Consider the following 7,053-nt stretch of genomic DNA (forward strand, 5'->3'; position numbering starts at 1 on the left):
TGAAATTCTGGGTTGGAAATTCTTTTCTTTAAAAATGTTGAATATTCTCTCCCTACCTCTTCTGGCTTGTAGAGTTTCTGCCGAGAGGTCCACTGTTAGTCTGATGGGGTTCCCTTTGTAGGTGACCTGGTCTTTCCCTCTGGCTACCCTTAAACATTTTTTTCTTTCATTTTGACCTTGGAGAATCTGGTAATTATGTATGTTGGGGATGATCTTCTTGTGGAATATCTTACTGGGGTTCTCTGAATTTCCTGAATTTGAATGTTGGCCTGTCTTGGTAGGTTGAGGAAGTTCTCCTGGATAATATCCTTAAGTATTCCAATTTGGTTATTCTCCCCATGTCTTTCAGGTACCCCCATCAATCATAGATTCAGTCTCTTTACATAATATCATATTTCTCAAAGGTTTTGTTCATTCCTTTTCATTCTTTTTTTGCTATTATTGTCTGCCTGTCTTATTTCGGAAAGATAGGCTTCAAGCTGTGAGATTCTTTCACCTGCTTAGTCTATTCTGCTATGAATACATTAGATTGCATTGTGAAGTTAGTGTCTTTTTCAGCACTAAGAGTTCAGCTATATTCCTCTCTAAACTGGCTATTTTGGCTCTCAGCTCATGTATTATCATGATTCTTACCTTCTTTGCATTGGGTTACAACATGCCTCTTTAGCTCGGTGAAGTTTGTTGTTACCCACCTTCTGAAGCTTACTTCTGTCATTTCATTCATCTCAGCCTCAGCCTAGTTCTGAGCCCTTGCTGGAGAGGTGTTGTGGTCATTTGGAGGAAAAGGGGCACTCTGGCTTTTTGAGTTTTCAGTATTTTTGCATTGATTATTTCTCAACTTTGTGGGCTTATCTACCTTCAATCTTTGAGATTGATGACCTTTGGATGAGGTTTTTTTGGGGTTTTGTTGTTGTTGTTTTCTGTTTGTTTATCTTTTAACAGTCTGGCCACTTCTGTAGGGCTGCTGTGGTTTGCTGAGGGTCCACTCCAGACCCTAGCTGCCTGGGTTTTTCCAGTATAATGATCACATGAAGGACTCTGAAGGCAGGTAGACTCCTTTTGGGAAGCAGAGGAACTGAGCAAAACCCAGTATTGGAACCATATACAGCATGATTTGCATCATTTGGCCCAGGTTTATTTGATAAAGTCCAGTTGTTCATCGTTGCAAGGTAAGTACCTTACCATATGGTGGTTATTCACAGATTTAAGAGGATGGGAAATAGGGCCCATTTAAATTATATATCTAATTAATGAGAACCAAATAACAAAAAATCTCTTTGGTATGGATGAAAAAATGACATTTTTAATTATTAATAATATTGTTTGTGATCATTATTATATCATTAATAGCAACAGATATGAAGGGAAATGTCACTCTTGTTCCTTGAGTTGCCAATATCTCAAATGCCTACTTTTATGCTAAGAGAGCAAGTTAACTTTCCTGAGCAACATTCGTTTGGTGAATATAGTGGGGTCCTTCACCAGTTTATCACTGAATTTATACAACACATTTCATGCACTGAAAAGATTTCTCCTGAGTAGTTCAGGGAAGAATGTGTGCCACTAGTTTACAGGAAACAGATACATCTGTGGACTCCCTGTAGTGAAATGGGTGTATAAGTTGTCTTAGATTTTGCAATCTATAAAAATCCCACTTGAGACTTAGGTGCAATGTCAGGTAGGGGCACAGCGGGCAAGATAGCAATGACTACTGCCCTGGACCTGACCTTGCATTACCTTGACCTCCTCAGTTACCCCAAGTTGTAAGCCTCAGAAGGACTGACTTATGCAAACTGAATCCAGAAATGAATGCATAATCTAGAACACCAATTTCTTTCTATCTTTCCTCTTTTCAATAACCAGTGAGGTAAGGTAATTTTCCTAGGGCCATATAGCTGTTAAAGACTTGACCTGGAGTATAATTCAAGTATTTTGATTCTGTCCGAAATTAAAGGTACTGAAAGTGCAGTACCAATACCAATGGAATTGTAGGATGATAAAGATCAATACACTAAGAACCAGAAATGTTATTTGCAGACATGTTATCTCTCTGTAAAATTAAGTCTGATTAATTGACCTAACCCCTGCCTTATGGGGATATATGTTTCTGGCTGCAGAAACATGTGGAGCACATTGAAGCCTGGCAGTTCTTTTAGGCCATCATTATACTATTGTGCACAGTACTGAAATGCAGTTCTTAATTGCCACTACCATGACTGTCCTCACCACAGATAGCATCACCATCAACATCACTATCATCATAGTCTATATGGCAATTAAAGCAAAATTCTAATATTTTAAAATCAACCAGAATACAGGACAGTCCTGTTCCTGACTCCCCAGAGTCTTGAGCCCTGTGGAAGAAACTGACATTCCAAGGTGGCTGGTGTGTGGATACTCTTATGGGTTGAATTGTGTGTCCCCTGTCCCCCTCCAAATTCATATCTTGAAGTCCTAACCCCTAGTACCTGAGAACATCATCTTATTTGGAGATATGGTATTTTTTTTTTTCTTTGAGATGGAGTCTTGCTCTTGTTGCCCAGGCTGGAGTGCAATGGTGCAATCTTGGCTCACTGCAACCTCCACCTCTCAGGTTCAAGCAATTCTCCTGACTCAGCCTCCTGAGTAGCTGGGATTACAGACACGTGCCACCACACCCAGCTAATTTTTGTATTTTTAGTAGAGACAGGATTTCACCACGTTGGCCAGGCTGGTCTGGAACTCCTGACCTCATGATCCGCCTGCCTTGGCCTCCCAAAGTGCTGGGATTACAGGCATGAGCCACTGCACCCAGCTGGAGATATGCTCTTTATCAAATTAAAATGAAGTCATAAGGGTGGGTTCTATTCCAATGTGACTGGTATCCTTATAGAAGGAAAATTTGGAGACAGACACATGTACAGGGAAGATGCCAACTGAACATGAAGATGACCGCCTACAAGCCAAAGAGAAGAGGCATGGAATGGATCCTTCTCTCATAGCCCTCAGAAGGAACCAACTCTGCCAACACCTTGATTTTGGATTTCTGGCCTCCAAAACTGTGAGACAATACATTTCTGTTTTATAAGACACCCAGTTTGTAGTACTTTGTTGTGGCAGTCCTAGTAAACTAATATAGACACCAAATGAAATATTGTGACTGTCCTCCCATTGTGTGACCTGTGGCAAAAAGTCATAAATATGAGCTACATATAGCCTGTCAAGAGGATTCCAGTGGCTTCTCACTTCAGCCAATCCTGGCATATCAGCAAGAAGGCCTGGCCGCCAGGGCAGTCTCAGTCTGTGTTAGTTTCCATTATTTGGCAGCTGCTAAGTGGATACCTTTTCAGTGGTCATCCATGCCAACAAAAGCCATTTCGAAGTGTTATGTTTACAGGTTGTCGGCTTGTTTTCTAAACTTCCCTAATTGGAGTACATAAAGACACATCGTCTCTGAGTCTTTGCATTCAGGATGGACTGGTTCAAATAAGACATAATTTCAAGGGATGAATGTACAGTCATTTCTTAAACAAGTTTGCTGTATGGGTAAAAGGTAAATTGAAAGAGATCTGGTTGAACAATACTTCTTGTCAACTAGACATAGCAAGGGGCTTCATTGATTATGAATTTATAATGAGCCAACAGGAGTATGGCTGCCCAGAAAGCTAAGAAATCATTAACGCCCAGAAAGCATTAAAGCATGTCAGCTAATACGAGGCAGCAATTCTGCTGTATGCTGCATGGACCGGATCATGCCTGACCTGCACTGTACAGATTATCTTTGCACCAGATCCTTTGAGCTCATCTAAAAGGGATGTGGGTGGGATGGTTGAGGATGGGATGGTGAAAAGGAAGTTATGTTATATCAGCAACAACAGATGGAAATTGATTTATGTAGCCTAGGGAAGGAAAGATTTGGGAAGCAAAGGAGGAGGCAATATTGGCTGTTTATCATCAAATACAGAAAGAGTACCATGTGGAAAGACGATCATAGTTGTTCTCAGGGTCCCCAAGAGGTTGAGTCAAGACCAATTCGAGTTACTGTAGACAATTTCCAGCTCAAGGTAAAAAAGCTATTGTGGAATTATTAGTTCCCTTAAAATAGGCTTGGCTGCTTAGTGGCATGGTGAGCTTGTGATACTGGAAGACCCAAACAAAGGCTGAAAAGCACTTTTTATAGGGAGGGAAAGATGGATGTAAGGTGAGACTTTGAGAGCTGCTATTCAAAGGTGTGGTGAGGACAGCCCATGGAGCTTCTGGAAGCCATCCTGGCTCATGCTGCTGACAGAGTGTTAGGTTGTGTCAGAGTGGTGACATTAATCCACAGAAAACATTAAGGCATGTTAGCTCAGGGGAAGCAGTAATTACCAGAGTCACCCTAATGGTAACTGTTTTCTCCATCTTAGTAAAACAGACTGTAGGCATAGGCATGTTATCTAACATAAATTACCACTGATAGATGCAGGAGGCAGCTAAGGAAGGGTACCTGGAGAATCTCCAACCCACCTCACAAGTGTTTATGTCAGATGCTTTTGTGCAGATGAGGGAATCTGCCCAGGGCCTTGTCTGGGCATGCCCACAATGGACTGGGGGCCCTCCTGTGCACTGGGAGAGTGGGGTGGAGCTCCCAGGAATATGTGCCTTGTGCAGTGGAGAGGAGCCTGGACTCTTCAGCTCATGTGTGGTGGTCTGGTGGTCTGGTATTCAATCTGTGAGGTGGAAGCCTGTTTGCAGGATGCCCTCTTTTTTGTTCAGAGCTTTCTTTCCTTTTTTTTTTGAGATGGAGTCTCACTCTGTCACTCAGGCTGGAGTGCAGTGGCGCAGTCTTGGCTCATTGCAACCTCTGCCTCCTGGGTTCAAGTGATTCTCCTGCCTCAGCCTCCTGAGTAGCTGGGATTACAGGTGTGCACCACCATGCCTAATTTTTGTATTTTTAGTAGAGACGGGGTTTCAACATGTTGGTCAGGCTAGTTTCGAATTTCTGACCTCAAGTGATCTGCCCACCTCAGCTTTCCAAAGTACTGGGATTATAGGCGTGAGCCAATGCACCTGGCCGCTGACAGCTTTCTTTTAATAAATTCTGCTCTCTCACCTTTTAACGTGTCCACTACCTGATTTTTCCTGGTCATGGGACAAGAACCCGGGTTTTAGCTAAGCTAAGGAGCAAAGATCCTGCATCACCATCTACCAAGAGCTACTGTGGTTACTGAAAATGGCCCTGGGATGCTGTGCACCTCCATCTAAGCTGACAAGTTACTTGCTCAAAGGCAGGGAGGATTGGGGCTCCCAGGCACCTCAGCACCTTAAGCCTTGCTCTTGTAGCTAGCAAATTGAGACTGCATGGCACAGCTGTTAAGATCATGGACTTTGGCTGGGTGTGGTGGCTCACACCTGTAATCCCAGCACTGTGGGAGGCCAAGGTGGGTGGATCACTCGAGGTCAGGAGTTCGAGACCAGCCTGGCCAACATAGTTAAACCCCATCTCTATGAAAAATGCAAAAAGTAGCCGGGTGTGGTGGAGGGTGCCTGTAATCCCAGCTACTCAGGAGGCTGAGGCAGGAGAATCACTTGAACCGGGGAGGTGGAGGTTGCAGTGAGCTGAGATTGCACCACTGCACTCCAGCCTGGGTGACAAGAGTGAAACTCCATCTCAAAAAAAACAAAAAACCAAAAACAACCCCAAAAAACAAAAAACAAATTCATGGACTTTGGAGCTACATTGCCACAGTTCAAATCCTAGCTCTAACCTTACTACCCATATGAAATCTTCTTTTATTTAAGCTCTGGTGCCTGTTTGTTTGTAAACTAGAAATGATAATAATGGAAACTGCGTCATAGGTTGTTTTGAGAATGAAATCAGTAAAAGGATGTTACATACTTGGATCAGAGTCCACTGCTCTACATTTTACATTGTACTTTTAATCTGTCTGCCCCCAGCTGACACCTGCATTAGAATACTTACACCACCTAGCCTCTAAAAACATTTCAATATGTGGGAATTCCACCTAGATTCAAACCTGAGGTGTCATCCCAGCAGTCTATAATCAATCTTTGAAACAGAAATCAGATTTTGGATGGAAAACCACTGAAATATTCTGTTCTAATTAAACTGAGGCAAGCTTCCTGATAAGTTCTATAGCAGGGGTTCTCAGAGTGTGGTCCCTAGATTAGCTGCATCAGCATTGCCTGGAAACCTTTTAGAAATGCAAATTTTTCTGGCCTCACTCTGGTCCTACTGTATCAGAGACTGTAAGGGTGGGCCCAGTCATCTGGGTTTGGCAAGCCCTTCAGGAAATTCTAATGCATGCTCAGGTTTGAGAGTATTCTTCATTCAGAACATCTGGGGTGAAGACCAAGATGTGCATCTAACTGGCACCTAGGTGACACTGATGCTTCAGGTCAGGGACTACATTTTAAGAACGACTGCTGTATAGGCTCTGAGCCTCTTTTGGGGGAGCTAAGACTGACCCATATAAAAGAATTAGAGATCAGTTAAGTCTCTGAAGTTGTAGGGAGGCGCCTGAGTGCAGCAATGAGAAACGATAAAGCACAGAAGACTGAAACTAGAGTGAAGCCAAGAGGCTGAAGTGGGAGGGAGCCTCGCAGCTTGAGACACAAAGGAGGCCAAGTGCCGACCACCCCGCTGCAGAGAAGGGCCTGCAGGGTGGAAATACAGACTTGTCCAGATTAGGCCAGATCACAGAGAAATGGTAAAGTCCGGCAGAGGAATTCGGACTTGATTCAGGAGTTCCTGCTGGTTCTGAAGCAGGAAAATGACAAGTGGCCTCAGGGAATTAGAAAGGTCAGTCTTGGTAAATTTAAGAAGAAAGTGAAGCGGCTACGTTGTGTGGGGTGAATACCCGTGGTTCATTGTCTCGCACCAAGAAAATTTAGGATAGGGACACACATGAGGAGTTTAGGAGTGGAAGTTTAATACGCAAAAGAAAAAGAAAGGAGAAAGGAAAACAGCTCTCTCTAGGGAGAGAGAGGGGACTTCCCAGAGGAAAGACTGGCTGGCAGTGGACTCGCAGGATTTTATAGTCAGGCTTGAGAAGGCATTGTCTGATTTACATA

The sequence above is a fragment of the Gorilla gorilla genome, chromosome 1 (assembly GCF_029281585.2).
Source record: "Gorilla gorilla gorilla isolate KB3781 chromosome 1, NHGRI_mGorGor1-v2.1_pri, whole genome shotgun sequence".
NCBI classification, from domain to species: Eukaryota; Metazoa; Chordata; class Mammalia; order Primates; family Hominidae; genus Gorilla; species Gorilla gorilla.